This window comes from Oncorhynchus nerka, linkage group LG10, assembly GCF_034236695.1.
Source record: "Oncorhynchus nerka isolate Pitt River linkage group LG10, Oner_Uvic_2.0, whole genome shotgun sequence".
NCBI lineage: Eukaryota > Metazoa > Chordata > Actinopteri > Salmoniformes > Salmonidae > Oncorhynchus > Oncorhynchus nerka.
In genome coordinates this window covers 68,501,791-68,520,166 of record NC_088405.1, presented here as the reverse complement: position 1 = coordinate 68,520,166, position 18,376 = coordinate 68,501,791, and the positions used below count along the sequence as shown (strand labels likewise).

At 47.8% G+C, this 18,376-nt stretch overlaps 1 pseudogene; it reads left to right on the top strand.

The window, feature by feature from the left end:
- LOC115136275 (mediator of RNA polymerase II transcription subunit 13-like) overlaps nucleotides 1-18,376 on the top strand; it is a 159,539-nt pseudogene that overhangs the window by 102,905 nt on the left and 38,258 nt on the right.

The window sequence follows — 18,376 nt, the reverse complement described above, 5'->3', positions numbered from 1 at the left end:
CTCTCTGTCTCTCTCTCTGTTTGTTTTTCTCTCTGTCTCTCTCTCTCTCTGTTTGTTTTTCTCTCTGTCTCTCTCTCTCTCTCTTTGTTTTTCTCTCTGTCTCTCTCTCTCTCTTTGTTTTTCTCTCTGTCTCTCTCTCTCTCTCTTTGTTTTTCTCTCTGTCTCTCTCTCTCTCTTTTGTTTTTCTCTCTGTCTCTCTCTCTCTCTGTTTGTTTTTCTCTGTCTCTCTCTCTCTCTGTTTGTTTTTCTCTCTGTCTCTCTCTCTCTGTCTCTCTCTCTCTCTCTCTTTTTTTCTCTCTGTCTCTCTCTCTCTCTGTTTGTTTTTTCTCTCTGTCTCTCTCTCTCTTTGTTTTTTCTCTCTGTCTTTCTCTCTCTGTTTGTTTTTCTCTCTGTCTCTCTCTCTCTGTTTGTTTTTCTCTCTGTCTCTCTCTCTCTCTCTGTTTGTTTTTCTCTCTGTCTCTCTCTCTCTCTTGTTTTTCTCTCTGTCTCTCTCTCTCTCTTTGTTTTTCTCTCTGTCTCTCTCTCTCTCTGTTTGTTTTTTTCTCTCTGTCTCTCTCTCTCTTTTTGTTTTTCTCTCTGTCTCTCTCTCTCTCTGTTTGTTTTCTCTCTGTCTTTGTTCTCTTTTTTTTTTTCTCTCTGTCTCTCTCTCTTGTTTTTTTCTCTCTGTCTCTCTCTCTCTCTCTTTGTTTTTCTCTCTGTTTTCTCTCTCTGTTTTGTTTTTCTCTCTGTCTCTCTCTCTCTTTTGTTTTCTCTCTGTCTCTCTCTCTCTCTGTTTGTTTTCTCTGTCTCTGTCTCTCTCTGTCTCTCTCTCTCTTTCTTTGTTTTCTCTCTGTCTCTCTCTCTCTCTTTGTTTTTCTTCTGTTTCTCTCTGTCTCTCTCTGTCTCTCTCTCTCTCTCTGTTTTTTTTCTCTCTGTCTCTCTCTCTCTCTCTTGTCTTCTCTCTCTCTCTGTTTGTTTTTCTCTCTCTTCTCTCTCTTTTGTTTTCTCTCTGTCTCTCTCTCTCTCTTTTTTTCTCTCTGTCTCTCTCTCTCTCTTTTTGTTTTTCTCTCTGTCTCTCTCTCTCTCTTTTGTTTTCTCTCTGTCTCTCTCTCTCTCTCTTTGTTTTCTCTCTGTCTCTCTCTCTCTCTTTTGTTTTCTCTCTGTCTCTCTCTCTCTCTCTTTGTTTTTCTCTCTGTCTCTCTCTCTCTCTCTTTGTTTTTCTCTGTCTCTCTCTCTCTCTCTTTTGTTTTCTCTCTGTCTCTCTCTCTCTCTTTTGTTTTTTCTCTCTCTGTCTCTCTCTCTCTCTCTTTGTTTTTCTCTCTGTCTCTCTCTCTCTCTCTTTGTTTTTCTCTCTGTCTCTCTCTCTCTCTTTTGTTTTTCTCTCTGTCTCTCTCTCTCTCTTTGTTTTTCTCTCTGTCTCTCTCTCTCTCTTTTGTTTTCTCTCTGTCTCTCTCTCTCTCTTTTGTTTTTCTCTCTGTCTCTCTCTCTCTCTTTGTTTTCTCTCTCTCTCTCTCTCTTTTGTTTTCTCTCTCTCTCTCTCTCTTTGTTTTTCTCTCTGTCTCTCTCTCTCTCTCTTTGTTTTCTCTCTGTCTCTCTCTCTCTCTTTTTTTTCTCTCTCTCTTTGTTTTTCTCTCTCTCTCTCTCTCTTTTGTTTTTCTCTCTGTCTCTCTCTCTCTCTTTGTTTTTCTCTCTGTCTCTCTCTCTCTCTCTTTGTTTTCTCTCTGTCTCTCTCTCTCTCTCTTTGTTTTTCTCTCTGTCTCTCTCTCTCTCTTTTGTTTTTCTCTCTGTCTCTCTCTCTCTCTTTTGTTTTTCTCTCTGTCTCTCTCTCTCTCTCTTTGTTTTCTCTCTGTCTCTCTCTCTCTCTTTTTTTTCTCTCTGTCTCTCTCTCTCTCTTTTGTTTTTCTCTCTGTCTCTCTCTCTTTTTTGTTTTTCTCTCTGTCTCTCTCTCTCTCTTTGTTTTTCTCTCTGTCTCTCTCTCTCTCTTTTGTTTTTCTCTCTGTCTCTCTCTCTCTCTTTGTTTTTCTCTCTGTTTTCTCTCTCTCTTTGTTTTTCTCTCTGTCTCTCTCTCTTTTTTGTTTTTCTCTCTGTCTCTCTCTCTCTCTTTTGTTTTTCTCTCTGTCTCTCTCTCTCTCTTTTGTTTTCTCTCTGTCTCTCTCTCTCTCTTTGTTTTCTCTCTGTCTCTCTCTCTCTCTTTGTTTTTCTCTCTGTCTCTCTCTCTCTCTTTGTTTTTCTCTCTGTTCTTCTCTCTCTCTTTGTTTTCTCTCTGTCTCTCTCTCTCTTCTTTGTTTTTCTCTCTGTCTCTCTCTCTCTCTTTTGTTTTTCTCTCTGTCTCTCTCTCTCTCTTTTTGTTTTTCTCTCTGTCTCTCTCTCTCTCTTTTGTTTTTCTCTCTGTCTCTCTCTCTCTCTCTTTGTTTTTCTCTCTGTCTCTCTCTCTCTCTTTTGTTTTTCTCTCTGTCTCTCTCTCTCTCTCTTTGTTTTTCTCTCTGTCTCTCTCTCTCTCTCTTTTGTTTTTCTCTCTGTCTCTCTCTCTCTCTTTTGTTTTTCTCTCTGTCTCTCTCTCTCTCTTTTTTTTCTCTCTGTCTCTCTCTCTCTCTTTTTTTCTCTCTGTCTCTCTCTCTCTCTTTGTTTTTCTCTCTGTCTCTCTCTCTCTCTCTTTGTTTTTCTCTCTGTCTCTCTCTCTCTTCTGTTTTCTCTCTGTCTCTCTCTCTCTCTTTGTTTTCTCTCTGTCTCTCTCTCTCTCTTTTTGTTTTTCTCTCTGTCTCTCTCTCTCTCTCTTTCTCTCTCTCTGTTTTTTTTCTCTCTGTCTCTCTCTCTCTCTCTGTTTGTTTTCTCTCTTTTCTCTCTCTCTTTGTTTTTCTCTCTGTCTCTCTCTCTTGTTTTTTTCTCTGTCTGTCTCTCTCTCTCTTTGTTTTTCTCTCTGTCTCTCTCTCTCTCTTTGTTTTTCTCTTGTTTTCTCTCTCTCTTTGTTTTCTCTCTCTCTCTCTCTTTGTTTTTCTCTCTGTCTCTCTCTCTCTCTTTTGTTTTTCTCTCTGTCTCTCTCTCTCTCTCTTTGTTTTTCTCTCTGTCTCTCTCTCTCTCTGTTTGTTTTTCTCTCTGTCTCTCTCTCTCTCTCTCTCTCTCTCTCTTCTCTTTGTTTTTCTTTGTTTTTCTCTCTGTCTCTCTCTCTCTCTCTTTGTTTTCTCTCTGTCTCTCTCTCTCTCTCTTTGTTTTCTCTCTGTCTCTCTCTCTCTCTCTTTGTTTTCTCTGTCTCTGTCTCTCTCTTTCTTTCTTTGTTTTCTCTCTCTGTCTCTCTGTCTCTCTCTCTCTTTGTTTTTTTTTCTTTTTCTCTCTCTTTTGTTTTCTCTCTGTCTCTCTCTCTTTTTGTTTTTCTCTCTGTCTCTCTCTCTCTCTTTTGTTTTTCTCTCTGTCTCTCTCTCTCTCTCTTTGTTTTTCTCTGTCTCTCTCTCTCTCTTTTGTTTTCTCTCTCTCTCTCTCTCTCTCTCTTTGTTTTTTTCTCTCTGTCTCTCTCTCTCTCTTTGTTTTTCTCTCTGTCTCTCTCTCTCTCTTTTGTTTTTCTCTCTGTCTCTCTCTCTCTCTTTGTTTTTCTCTCTGTCTCTCTCTCTCTCTTTTGTTTTCTCTCTTTGTTTTTCTCTGTCTCTCTCTCTCTCTTTTGTTTTTCTCTCTGTCTCTCTCTCTCTCTTTGTTTTCTCTCTGTCTCTCTCTCTCTCTCTTGTTTTTCTCTCTGTCTCTCTCTCTCTCTTTTGTTTTCTCTCTGTCTCTCTCTCTCTCTCTTTGTTTTTCTCTCTGTCTCTCTCTCTCTCTTTTGTTTTTCTCTCTGTCTCTCTCTCTCTCTCTGTTTTTTCTCTGTCTGTCTCTCTCTCTCTCTTTTGTTTTTCTCTGTCTCTCTCTCTCTCTCTTTGTTTTCTCTCTGTCTCTCTCTCTCTCTCTTTGTTTTTCTCTCTGTCTCTCTCTCTCTCTCTTTGTTTTTCTCTCTGTCTCTCTCTCTCTCTCTTTGTTTTTCTCTGTCTCTCTCTCTCTCTTTTGTTTTTCTCTCTGTCTCTCTCTCTCTCTCTTTGTTTTTCTCTCTGTCTCTCTCTCTCTCTTTTGTTTTTTCTCTGTCTCTTCTCTCTCTTTGTTTTTTTCTCTCTGTCTCTCTCTCTCTTTTTTTTTCTCTCTGTCTCTCTCTCTCTCTCTCTTTGTTTTTCTCTCTGTCTCTCTCTCTCTCTTTTGTTTTCTCTCTGTCTCTCTCTCTCTCTTTGTTTTTCTCTCTGTCTCTCTCTCTCTCTCTTTTGTTTTTCTCTCTGTCTCTCTCTCTCTCTCTTTTGTTTTTCTCTCTGTCTCTCTCTCTCTCTCTTTGTTTTTCTCTGTCTCTCTCTCTCTCTCTTTGTTTTTCTCTCTGTCTCTCTCTCTCTCTTTTTTTTTCTCTCTGTCTCTCTCTCTCTCTCTTTGTTTTTCTCTCTGTCTCTCTCTCTCTCTCTTTGTTTTTCTCTCTGTCTCTCTCTCTCTCTCTTTGTTTTTCTCTCTGTCTCTCTCTCTCTCTTTGTTTTTCTCTCTGTCTCTCTCTCTCTCTCTTTGTTTTTCTCTCTGTCTCTCTCTCTCTTTTTGTTTTCTCTCTGTCTCTCTCTCTCTCTTTTGTTTTTCTCTCTGTCTCTCTCTCTCTCTCTTGTTTTCTCTCTGTCTCTCTCTCTCTCTCTTTGTTTTTCTCTCTGTCTCTCTCTCTCTTGTTTTTCTCTCTGTCTCTCTCTCTCTCTCTTTGTTTTTCTCTCTCTGTCTCTCTCTCTCTTGTTTTTCTCTCTGTCTCTCTCTCTCTCTCTTTGTTTTTCTCTCTCTCGCAGGGGGAGGATGGAGCAGCAGGTCCATCAGATGGTAAGGATCCTGTCTGTCTCTGCTGTACTGTGCAACTCTAGGCTCTGTTAGATGACAGGGACATGGCTGTCATTACCTGGGTCAATTACCTGAGTGACAGCAGTAGCAGCCTTTAGTTTGACTTACTGGGGGAGGACAGGTAATGTAATTACATGCACGTGCACAAAACACCACATCTGTCATTTTAGTCCCGTCCGAATCTGCCACGTCGGTATTTATTACTTGGCGGGAAGGCTATTATTCCAGCCCCAAGAACCTATTGTTTTTCTGCAAACTCCCAGGTCCTCTGATAAAACCTGTGCAAATCCCTGTGTTTTGAGGGAGTTGACAGAGTTGAACAGGTGCTGCACCCAGTTTGGGTAAGAACATGGAAACAAATAGATGCTTAACACAAAGTGTTGCACGTAGCCTACAGATGAACGGTCTGGTTTGTCACATAACTTCCATAGTGCCTTTTTCTCTTGTGAAAGATTCAGCGGATGATATTGTGCAAATTCATTTATAAATGACAGTGCATGGTTCTAATTGATATTTAAACAAATTCAACGGAAAGCCAAACTATCTGTAGAGAAGTTGAATACTAGTCCTGAGCTTATGGTAGCCTTGGATGATGGGGTGAAGCCATACTGTAGCTTACCACCTGTCTGTCATAGGCTTCTCTCAGCAACAGTAAATGCAATAAGTCAGTCTCAGCCAGAATAGTGTGGGGTATCCATAGCTCACACTGCATATCAATCTTAATGACCGTCTTATCTAGATCCCTCAGGCATGTAGGTGCATTACTACGTTTCATTGACTTGATTCAGAGCGTTCTCACATGTTTACTGTTGAATGCAGCCTCAGGAATAGGGCCTCTTGTAAGACTGACAGCCTCTGATGTTGAGGGATACAGTATATGGGTGTTTTAGAGAGCCTGAGCTAGAGGTGGGTTATTTACCTAGCCCTGGTGTTTGTTGTTCCTCTACCCCCGTCCAGACGCAGCACGGGAAGCAGCAAACGCACGCGCTGCGTCCACTAGTCTAATCCACGAGACCGACCTGGCCGTGTCCATTAACGACCTTGACAACCTCTTCAACTCCGATGAGGACGAGCTCACGGTCAGTATGGGGTGTGTGTGTGTGTGTGTGTGTGTGTGTGTGTGTGTGTGTGTGTGTGTGACGAGCATGAGCCCGCGGTCAGTGGGACCTGCCAGCACTACAGCCTGGCCGCTGCACTAAACCACAATGAATATCCCATTAGCTACAGTACCGCTTGGCAAGTGTTTGTGTGTGTGTTGGTGAGACAGAATGTTGCATACGTGCAGTACCTCACCGGCTGTGGTTAACACGTCATCCTACAACACATTGCAGTGTAAAAGTCTGTTTACACAGGCAGACCAATTCTGATCTGTTGTCCAATTATTGGCAAAAGATTTGATCTGATTGGTCAAAAGACCAATTAGTGGCAAAAATATCAAAATTGGGTTGCCTGTGTAAACGCAGCCATAGTGGCTTAGATTCAGAAAATATTTTCACAGCCCCAAAGATGGATATGGTGGCTTCCAAAGTGCTCTGTTCTGACTCTGGCCCCCACAGAACAGAGTAGTCACAGTCCAACCCCTTCTGTGCTCTGCTCTCTCTGGTGACTAGGTGGCTGGGTACCAATCGTGCAACAATACACTGAGAAGTGCAATGTCACCGCTGGGTTACAGCCTGCCAACAGGGTTCCCCAACCCATCATTGCAGGGGCTTTTTGTGTTTTTGTGAATAAACTTGTATGTGTTGAATCTTATTATTGCCATGTGTTATATTCAACAGCCTGGTTCCAGACGTGCGGTGAATGGAACAGATAATACATTTGGCACCAAGGAACCAAAGCCAGCCCCTCTGGACCCAGTCTCCTGCATCAGTAAGGCTGCTTCTCACTGCTTTAGACAGAGCTATGGGTGTAAGGACTCACCATCCATGATATCAAAATCATAGTTTTAACCATGTTTTGAGGCTATACAGTGTTTGTAAAACATTGGCATAAAACAAGCTTATATTTTGGGTTCTGATGGGGGTACGACAGTTGAATCCAGCTCATGAGGCATTTCTAAGTTATATTCAGTGTGTATATATCATTCATTTATACGTCCAAAAATGGATGTAGCAATCACAGATTGCTGCTTAAAAGGCCTAAGGATGATACAGTGAAAATGTGCTCGAGGCAACTCAAACCCATGCAGAAACTCATCATATAACACTTGGAAAGCACACGTTGTTCATACTCATTCATTCATTCACGAATGAAGCATGAAGCTTCTTCAGTCACTAGTCTCAGCACACGTTTGCATTCCAGGATCTTTATGTATCAGGCATCTCAGTAGGAGTGACGATCTAATATCAGGTCCTCATGTTCATAATAATCTTATCAGTGGAGGCTGCTGAGGTGAGGGTGGCTCATAATAATGGACATATGGAAACCATGTGTTTGATGTTGTTGATACTATTCCATTTATTCCGCTCCTGAATTTACAATGTGCCCGTCCTCCCCAATTAAGGTGCCACCGACCTCCTGTGTATCTTATTAATTATGATCCAAAAGTCAAAACTGATCCTAGATCAGCACTCCTACTCTGAGAAAGGTGATACATACGGCCCCAAATATATGTTGTTTACCTATGCTGCTCCCCCTTGTGGCGATAACAGATAACAGTACAACAGTCACAGGCTGGCTGAGTGGCCCTGCTCTACTCCAAACAGACAGCTCTGTGCCCTGGGGCAGGAACAAGTGCCTCATTATCTACCTCTCTATGTGACTAGTCTATAGCTTTGTATGTGAAACAAGGTGCTTGTTGCCTCAGCACTTAGACTGTTGAGCCTCGACTGCCTTTTGAGACTTCAGATCTTCAGTTGTTGTTGTCACTGAATGGGAACCTTGATTTATCTCTAGTTTCTCACGGCCTCTCTCTTCTGCGCCTCTCTCTATCTCTCTCCCCATCTCTCTCTTTCTCCATCTCGCTCTCGCTCCACTTACCGCCCGTCTCTCTCCTACAGGCTCGGCAGACCTGCACCAGATGTTCCCCACTCCCCCCAGCCTGGAGCAGCACATCATGGGCTACTCCCCCATGAACATGGGCAGTAAGGAATACGGCAGCATCGAGGCTGGACATGGCATGACCAACCTGGACGGTGCCTCGTCCCTTGGGGGACACTTCAAGATTGAAGTGGAGGAGGGCTACTGCAGCCCCAAGCCACAGGAAATCAAGGTGGGTTTTTGGGCCCTAAATTGAAACTTGATCCCCTATTTGACCATGCTTAGGAGTCATGGATAATTCCTCTGCATGGCCTAACTGTCTTTGTCCTAACTGTGCAGTTTACATAAAGATGAATGTCAAATGAAAAAAGAAATCTAAGTCATATCAGTGTAGCAGCCATTGGACTAGTCGGTGTACATATCGGACATGGTCTCATCCTCCCTGGCTCTTCCCCTCAGGACTTCTCGTTTGTATACAAGCCGGAGCAGTGCCAGGCATTTGTGGGCTGCTCCATGTTTGCCCCCATGAAGACCCTGCCCAGCCAGTGTCTGCCCCCCATCAAGCTGCCAGAGGAGTGCATCTACAGGCCCAGCTGGACAACAGTGGGCAAACTGGAAATGCTCAACCACCCCCATGTGCCTTCCATGGCCTACCTCAACAAAGACAGGTAAACACCTGCCATTGCATTGGTGTGTGGCTGTGCATTTTAATTGTCTGATATAGTAAATCGAATCAATCAATCTCTATATGAACCACTCATGACCAGGGATATGAGTTTTTCCTGACTGCTAGGGCAAGCTGACTGTCTCAGGACACTCTCCTCCTGAAGCCTGCGGAACCAATGGATATTTTTCCAGCTGCGCCGAGGGTTCTTTACAATTTGTAATGCTTATCTGTGCTGAGGTGTAATTTAGACTTACAGGATATAGGCATACAAACACACACACACACACACACACACACACACACACACACATTCAGGGCTTATCCCTTTACCCTCTGAGGAGCCTGTTCCATTCCTCATGCATGGCTGATTAATGCAGAGGAGAGGAGTGTAGAGAGGATGGTGATTGATACAGAGGAGAGGAGAGGAGAGGAGTGTAGAGAGGATGGTGATTGATACAGAGGAGAGGAGAGGAGAGGAGAGAGCATGGTGATTGATACAGAGGAGAGGAGAGGAGAGAGAGCATGGTCATTGATACAGAGGAGAGGAGAGGAGAGGGCATGGTGATTGATGGAGAGGAGAGGAGAGGAGAGAGCATGGTGATTGATACAGATGAGAGGAGAGCAGAGAGAGCATGGTGATTGATACAGAGGAGAGGAGAGGAGAGAGCATGGTGATTGATGGAGAGGAGAGGAGAGGAGAGGGCATGGTGATTGATACAGAGGAGAGGAGAGGAGAGGGCATGGTGATTGATACAGAGGAGAGGGAGAGGAGAGGGCATGGTGATTGATACAGAGGAGAGGAGAGGAGAGGGCATGGTGATTGATACAGAGGAGAGGAGAGGAGAGGGCATGGTGATTGATACAGAGGAGAGAGAGAGAGGAGAGGGCATGGTGATTGATACAGAGGAGAGGAGAGGAGAGGGCATGGTGATTGATACAGAGGAGAGGAGAGGAGAGGAGAGGAGAGGAGAGGAGAGGAGAGGAGAGGGCATGGTGATTGATACAGAGGAGAGGAGAGAGAGCATGGTCATTGATACAGAGGAGAGGAGAGGAGAGGAGAGGAGAGGAGAGGAGAGGGCATGGTGATTGATGGAGAGGAGAGGAGAGAGCATGGTGATTGATACAGAGGAGAGGAGAGGGCATGGTGATTGATGGAGAGGAGAGGAGAGAGCATGGTGATTGATACAGAGGAGAGGAGAGGAGAGGGCATGGTGATTGATGGAGAGGAGAGGAGAGAGCATGGTGATTGATACAGAGGAGAGGAGAGAGAGCATGGTCATTGATACAGAGGAGAGGAGAGGAGAGGGCATGGTGATTGATGGAGAGGAGAGGAGAGAGCATGGTGATTGATGGAGAGGAGAGGAGAGAGCATGGTGATTGATACAGAGGAGAGGAGAGGAGAGGGCATGGTGATTGATGGAGAGGAGAGGGGATGGTGATTGATGGAGAGGAGAGGAGAGGGCATGGTGATTGATACAGAGGAGAGGAGAGAGAGCATGGTCATTGATACAGAGGAGAGGAGAGGGCATGGTGATTGATGGAGAGGAGAGGAGAGAGCATGGTGATTGATACAGAGGAGAGGAGAGGAGAGGGCATGGTGATTGATGGAGAGGAGAGGAGAGGGCATGGTGATTGATGGAGAGGAGAGGGCATGGTGATTGATGGAGAGGAGAGGAGAGGGCATGGTGATTGATGGAGAGGAGAGGAGAGGAGAGGGCATGGTGATTGATACAGAGGAGAGGAGAGGAGAGGGCATGGTGATTGATGGAGAGGAGAGGGCATGGTGATTGATGGAGAGGAGAGGAGAGGAGAGGGCATGGTGATTGATACAGAGGAGAGGAGAGGAGAGGGCATGGTGATTGATACAGAGGAGAGGAGAGGGGCATGGTGATTGATGGAGAGGAGAGGAGGGCATGGTGATTGATGGAGAGGAGAGGAGAGAGCATGGTGATTGATGGAGGAGAGGAGAGCAGAGAGAGCATGGTGATTGATACAGAGGAGAGGAGAGGAGAGGAGAGGAGAGGAGAGGAGAGAGAGCATTGTGATTGATGGATTGGTGATTGATACAGAGGAGAGGAGAGGAGAGGGCATGGTGATTGATGGAGAGGAGAGGAGAGGGCATGGTGATTGATGGAGAGGAGAGGAGAGGGCATGGTGATTGATACAGAGGAGAGGAGAGAGGGGCATGGTGAGGGAGATGGTGATTGATGGAGAGGAGAGGGCATGGTGATTGATGGAGAGGAGAGGAGAGAGCATGGTGATTGATACAGAGGAGAGGAGAGGAGGAGAGAGAGCATGGTGATTGATGGAGAGGAGAGAGAGAGCATGATTGATGGGAGAGGAGAGGAGAGGAGAGAGAGGGCATGGTGATTGATGAGAGAGGAGAGGAGAGGGCATGGTGATTGATGGAGAGGAGAGGAGAGGAGAGAGGAGAGAGAGCATGGTGATTGATACAGAGAGAGAGGAGAGGAGAGGAGAGAGAGCATGGTGATTGATGGAGAGGAGAGAGAGCATGATTGATACAGAGGAGATGAGAGAGAGAGGAGAGGAGAGGGCATGGTGATTGATGGAGAGGAGAGGAGAGGGCATGGTGATTGATGGAGAGGAGAGGAGAGGGTATGGTGATTGATGGAGAGGAGAGGAGAGGGTATGGTGATTGATGGAGAGGAGAGGAGAGGGCATGGTGATTGATACAGAGGAGAGGAGAGGAGAGGAGAGAGAGCATGGTGATTGATGGAGAGGAGAGAGAGAGCATGGTGATTGATACAGAGGAGAGGAGAGGAGAGAGAGCATGGTGATTGATGGAGAGGAGAGGAGAGAGCATGGTGATTGATACAGAGGAGAGGAGAGAGAGCATGGTCATTGATACAGAGGAGAGGAGAGGAGAGGGCATGGTGATTGATGGAGAGGAGAGGAGAGAGCATGGTGATTGATACAGAGGAGAGGAGAGGAGAGGAGAGGGCATGGTGATTGATGGAGAGGAGAGGAGAGGGCATGGTGATTGATGGAGAGGAGAGGAGAGAGCATGGTGATTGATACAGAGGAGAGGAGAGGAGAGGGCATGGTGATTGATACAGAGGAGAGGAGAGGAGAGGGCATGGTGATTGATGGAGAGGAGAGGAGAGAGCATGGTGATTGATACAGAGGAGAGGAGAGGAGAGGGCATGGTGATTGATGGAGAGGAGAGGAGAGAGCATGGTGATTGATACAGAGGAGAGGAGAGGGCATGGTGATTGATACAGAGGAGAGGAGAGGGCATGGTGATTGATGGAGAGGAGAGAGCATGGTGATTGATACAGAGGAGAGGAGAGGGCATGGTGATTGATGGAGAGGAGAGGAGAGAGCATGGTGATTGATACAGAGGAGAGGAGAGGAGAGGGCATGGTGATTGATGGAGAGGAGAGGAGAGGGCATGGTGATTGATACAGAGGAGAGGAGAGGGCATGGTGATTGATGGAGAGGAGAGGAGAGGGCATGGTGATTGATGGAGAGGAGAGGAGAGGGCATGGTGATTGATGGAGAGGAGAGGAGAGGGCATGGTGATTGATACAGAGGAGAGAGAGCATGGTCATTGATACAGAGGAGAGGAGAGGGCATGGTGATTGATGGAGAGGAGAGGAGAGAGCATGGTGATTGATACAGAGGAGAGGAGAGGAGAGGGCATGGTGATTGATGGAGAGGAGAGGAGAGAGCATGGTGATTGATACAGAGGAGAGGAGAGGAGAGGGCATGGTGATTGATGGAGAGGAGGGAGAGAGCATGGTGATTGATGGAGAGGAGAGGAGAGGGCATGGTGATTGATGGAGAGGAGAGGAGAGGGCATGGTGATTGATGGAGAGGAGAGGAGAGGAGAGGGCATGGTGATTGATACAGAGGAGAGGAGAGAGAGCATGGTCATTGATACAGAGGAGAGGAGAGGAGAGGGCATGGTGATTGATGGAGAGGAGAGGAGAGAGCATGGTGATTGATACAGAGGAGAGGAGAGGAGAGGCATGGTGATTGATACAGAGGAGAGGAGAGGAGAGGAGAGAGCATGGTGATTGATGGAGAGGAGAGGAGAGCATGGTGATTGATGGAGAGGAGAGGAGAGGAGAGGGCATGGTGATTGATGGAGAGGAGAGGAGAGGGCATGGTGATTGATGGAGAGGAGAGGAGAGGGCATGGTGATTGATACAGAGAGAGGAGAGGAGAGGGCATGGTGATTGATGGAGAGAGAGAGGAGAGGGCATGGTGATTGATGGAGAGGAGAGGAGAGGCATGGTGATTGATGGAGAGAGAGGAGAGGCATGGAGATTGATGGAGAGGAGATGAGTGATTGATGGAGAGGAGAGGAGAGGAGAGGGCATGGTGATTGATGGAGAGGAGAGGAGATTGATGGAGAGGAGAGGAGAGGGTATGGTGATTGATGGAGAGGAGAGGAGGGCAGGTGATTGATGGAGAGGAGAGGAGAGGAGAGGAGAGAGGGCATGGAGAGAGAGGAAGGAGAGGCATGGTGATTGATGGAGAGGAGAGGAGAGGAGAGGGCATGGTGATTGATGGAGAGGAGAGGAGGGCATGGTGATTGATGGAGAGGAGAGGAGAGGGATGGTGATTGATGGAGAGGAGGAGAGGGCATGGTGATTGATACAGAGAGAGGGATTGAGGGGCATGATTGAGGAGAGAGAGGAGCATGGTGATTGATGGAGAGGAGAGATGGTCATGGATGATTGATGGAGAGGAGAGGAGAGGGCATGGTGATTGATACAGAGGAGAGGAGAGGGAGGGCATGGTGATTGATGGAGAGGAGAGGAGAGAGCATGGTGATTGATGAAGGAGAGGATAGGAGAGGGCAGATAGAGGAGAGGAGAGAGAGCATGGTGATTGATACAGAGGAGAGAGAGGAGAGGAGAGGGCATGGTGATTGATGGAGAGGAGAGGAGAGGGCATGGTGATTGATACAGAGGAGAGGAGGGAGAGGGATGGTGATTGATGGAGAGGAGGAGAGGGCATGGTGATTGATGGAGAGAGAGAGAGAGCATGGTGATTGATACAGAGGAGAGGAGAGGGCATGGTGATTGATGGAGAGGAGAGGAGAGGAGAGGGCATGGTGATTGATTGATACAGAGGAGAGGAGAGGAGAGGGGGTGATTGGAGGAGAGAGAGGGCATGGTGATTGATGGAGAGGAGAGGGCATGGTGATTGATGGAGAGGAGAGGAGAGGGCATGGTGATTGATGGAGAGGAGAGGAGAGAGCATGGTGATTGATGGAGAGAGAGGAGGAGGGAGCATGGTGATTGATCAAGAGAGGAGAGGAGAGGGCATGGTGATTGATGGAGAGAGAGGAGGAGAGGAGAGGAGAGGGCATGGTGATTGATGGAGAGAGAGGAGAGGGCATGGTGATTGATGGATTGATTGGAGAGGAGAGGAGAGGAGGGGCATGGTGATTGATGGAGAGAGAGAGAGGCATGGTGATTGATGGAGAGGAGAGGGGCATGGTGATTGATGGAGAGGAGAGGAGAGGGCATGGTGATTGATGGAGAGGAGAGGAGAGGAGAGGGCATGGTGATTGATACAGAGAGAGGAGAGGAGAGGTGGTGATTGATGGAGAGGAGAGGGGTGTGGTGATTGATGGAGAGGAGAGGAGAGGGAGGGCATGGTGATTGATACAGAGGAGAGGAGAGGGAGAGGGCATGGTGATTGATACAGAGGAGAGGAGAGGAGGAGAGAGGAGAGGAGAGGGCAGATGAGAGGAGAGGAGAGAGCATGGTGATTGAGGAGAGAGAGAGGAGAGAGCATGGTGATTGATACAGAGAGAGGAGAGGAGAGAGCATGGTGATTGATGGAGAGGAGAGGAGAGAGCAGGTGATTGATGAGAGGGAGAGGAGAGGGCATGGTGATTGATGGAGAGAGGAGAGGAGAGGGCATGGTGATTGATGGAGAGAGAGAGGAGAGGGCATGGTGATTGATGGAGAGGAAAGGAGAGGGGCATGGTGATTGATGGAGAGGAGAGGGCAGGGATTGATGGAGAGGAGAGGAGAGGGCATGGTGATTGATGGAGAGAGAGGAGAGGAGTATGGTGATTGATACAGAGGAGAGGAGAGGAGAGAGGCATGGTGATTGATGGAGAGGAGAGGAGAGGGCATGGTGATTGATACAGGGAGAGGAGAGGAGAGGAGAGGCATGGTGATTGATAGAGAGGAGAGGAGAGGAGAGGAGAGAGAGCATGGTGATTGATGGAGAGGAGAGGAGAGGAGTAGGTGATTGGTATAGATTGATGGAGAGGAGAGGAGGTGGTGATTGATGGAGAGAGAGAGAGGGCATGGTGAGATGGAGAGGGAGAGGAGAGGGTGGTGATTGATGGAGAGGAGAGGAGAGGGGCATGGTGATTGATGGAGAGGAGAGGAGAGGGCATGGTGATTGATGAGGAGAGGGATGAGGAGATTGAGGAGAGGAGAGGGCATGGTGATTGATACAGGAGAGGAGAGAGAGGGCATGGTGATTGATGGAGAGGAGAGAGAGAGCATGGTGATTGATACAGAGGAGGAGAGGAGAGAGAGCATGGTGATTGATGGAGAGGAGAGGAGAGAGGGATTGGTGATGGTATTGAGGAGAGGGAGAGGAGAGGGCATGGTGATTGATGGAGAGGAGAGGAGAGAGCATGGTGATTGATACAGAGGAGAGGAGAGGAGAGGAGAGGAGCATGGTGATTGATGGAGAGGAGAGGAGAGGGCATGGTGATTGATGGAGAGGAGACAGAGAGAGCATGGTGATTGATGGAGAGGAGAGGAGAGGGTAGTGATTGATACAGGGAGAGGAGAGGAGAGGGCATGGTGATTGATGGAGAGGAGGAGAGAGCATGGTGATTGATGGAGAGGAGAGGAGAGGAGAGGGCATGGTGATTGATGGAGAGGAGAGGAGAGAGAGCATGGTGATTGATACAGAGTGAGAGAGGGCATGGATTGATTGATGGTGATTGATGGAGAGAGAGAGCATGGTGATTGATACAGAGGAGAGGAGAGGGCATGATTGATGGAGAGGGCATGGTGATTGATGGAGAGGAGAGGAGAGAGATGGTGATTGATACAGAGGGAGGGAGAGGAGGGAGGGCATGGTGATTGATGGAGAGGAGAGGAGAGGGCATGGTGATTGATGGAGAGAGAGAGAGGGCATGGTGATTGATGGAGAGAGAGGAGAGGGCATGGTGATTGATGGAGAGGAGAGGAGAGGCATGGTGATTGATACAGAGAGAGAGCATGGTCTGGAGAGAGTGGTGATTGATGGAGAGGAGAGGAGAGAGCATGGTGATTGATACAGAGGAGAGGAGAGACCTGATTGGATGGAGAGGAGGAGAGAGTATGGTGATTGATGGAGAGGAGAGGAGAGGGCATGGATTGATGGAGAGGAGAGGGAGAGAGCATGATGGGGAGAGGAGAGAGGATAACATGAGAGGAGAGATGATTGATGGAGAGGAGAGGGTATGTGATTGATGGAGAGGGAGGAGAGGAGAGGGCATGGTGATTGATACAGAGGAGAGGAGAGAGAGCATGGTGATTGATGGAGAGGAGAGGAGAGGTGAGAACAGAGGAGAGAGAGAGCATGATTGATGGAGAGGAGAGGAGAGGGCATGGTGATTGATACAGAGGAGAGGAGAGGAGAGGGCATGGTGATTGATGGAGGGGAGAGGAGAGGGCATGGTGATTGATGGAGAGGAGAGGAGAGGCATGGTGATTGATGGAGAGGAGAGGAGAGAGGGCATGGTGATTGATGGAGAGAGAGGAGAGGGCATGAGATGAGAGAGGAGAGGAGAGAGCATGGTGATTGATGGAGAGGAGAGGAGAGCATGAGATTGATGGAGAGGAGAGGAGAGAGCATGGTGATTGATGGAGAGAGAGAGAGGAGAGATGGAGAGGAGAGAGGAGAGGCATGGTGATTGATGGAGAGAGAGGAGAGGAGAGGGTATGGTGATTGATGGAGAGGAGAGGAGAGGGTATGGTGATTGATGGAGAGGAGAGGAGAGGGTATGGTGATTGATGGAGAGGAGAGGAGAGAGCATGGTGATTGAATGAGGAGAGAGAGGAGAGGGCATGTGATTGATGGAGAGGAGAGGAGAGGGAGAGAGGGCATGGTGATTGATGGAGAGGAGAGGGGCATGGTGATTGATGGAGAGGAGAGGAGAGGAGAGGGTATGGTGATTGATGGAGAGGAGAGGAGAGGGCATGGTGATTGATGGAGAGGAGAGGAGAGAGCATGGTGATTGATACAGAGGAGAGGAGAGGAGCATGGTGATTGATACAGAGGAGAGGAGAGGAGAGGGAGGAGAGAGAGCATGGTGATTGATGGAGAGGAGAGGAGAGAGAGCATGGTGATTGATACAGAGAGAGGAGAGGAGAGGAGCATGGTGATTGATGGAGAGGAGAGGAGAGAGCATGGTGATTGATACAGAAGAGAGAGAGAGAGGGCATGGTGATTGATGGAGAGAGGAGAGGAGAGAGCATGGTGATTGATACAGAAGAGAGGAGAGGAGAGGGCATGGTGATTGATGGAGAGGAGAGGAGAGGCATGGTGATTGATACAGAGGAGAGGAGAGGAGAGGGGCATGGTGATTGATGGAGAGGAGAGAGAGGGAGGGGCATGGTGATTGATGGAGAGGAGAGGAGAGGAGAGGGCATGGTGATTGATACAGAGGAGAGGAGAGGGCATGGTGATTGATGGAGAGAGAGAGGAGAGGAGGGCATGGTGATTGATGGAGAGGAGAGGAGAGAGCATGGTGATTGATGGAGAGGAGAGGGAGAGGAGAGGAGAGGAGGGAATGGAGAGAGAGAGGCATGGTGATTGATACAGAGGAGAGGAGAGGAGCATGGTGATTGATACAGAGGGAGAGGAGAGGGCATGGTGATTGATGGAGAGGAGAGGAGAGGGCATGGTGATTGATGGAGAGGAGAGCAGAGAGTCTGGTGATTGATGAGAGAGGGAGAGGAGAGGGCATGGTGATTGATACAGAGAGAGGAGACAGAGGAGGAGAGAGAGAGAGCAGATTGACAGAGAGAGAGAGGAGAGGAGAGAGAGCATGGTGATTGATGGAGGAGAGAGGAGAGAGAGCATGGTGATTGATTAGAGGAGAGGAGAGGAGAGGGCATGGTGATTGATGGAGAGGAGAGGAGAGGGCATGGTGATTGAGGTGAGATGGAGAGGAGAGGAGAGGGCATGGTGATTGATGGAGAGGAGAGGAGAGAGCATGGTGATTGATACAGAAGAGAGGAGAGGAGAGGGCATGGTGATTGAGAGAGGAGAGGAGAGGAGAGGGCATGGTGATTGATGGAGAGGAGAGGAGAGGGCATGGATTGATGGAGAGAGAGGAGAGGAGATTGATGGAGAGGAGAGGATTGAGAGGAGAGGAGAGAGTGGAGGATCATGGTGATTGATGGAGAGGAGAGAGAGAGCATGGTGATTGATACAGAGGAGAGAGAGGAGAGGGAATGGTGATTGATGGAGAGGAGAGGGCATGGTGATTGATAGAGAGGAGAGAGAGAGAGCATGTGATTGATACAGAAGAGGAGAGGAGAGGAGGGCATGGTGAGATGGAGAGGAGAGGAGAGAGCATGGTGATTGATGGAGAGAGGAGAGGAGAGGACATGGAGATTGATGGAGAGGAGAGAGAGGGCATTGATTGATGGAGAGGAGAGGAGAGGAGAGGGTATGGTGATTGATGGAGAGGATGGTGATTGATATGGATTGATGGAGAGGAGAGGACATGGTTGATTGATAGAGAGGAGAGGACCCGAGGAGCATGGTGAGAGAGGGGAGAGAGAGAGAGAATGGTGATTGATGGAGTGGTATAGAGGGCGGTGAGAGTGGTATAGGAGAGGTGTAGAGTGGTATATGGAGAGGAGTAGTGATTGAGAGAGGAGA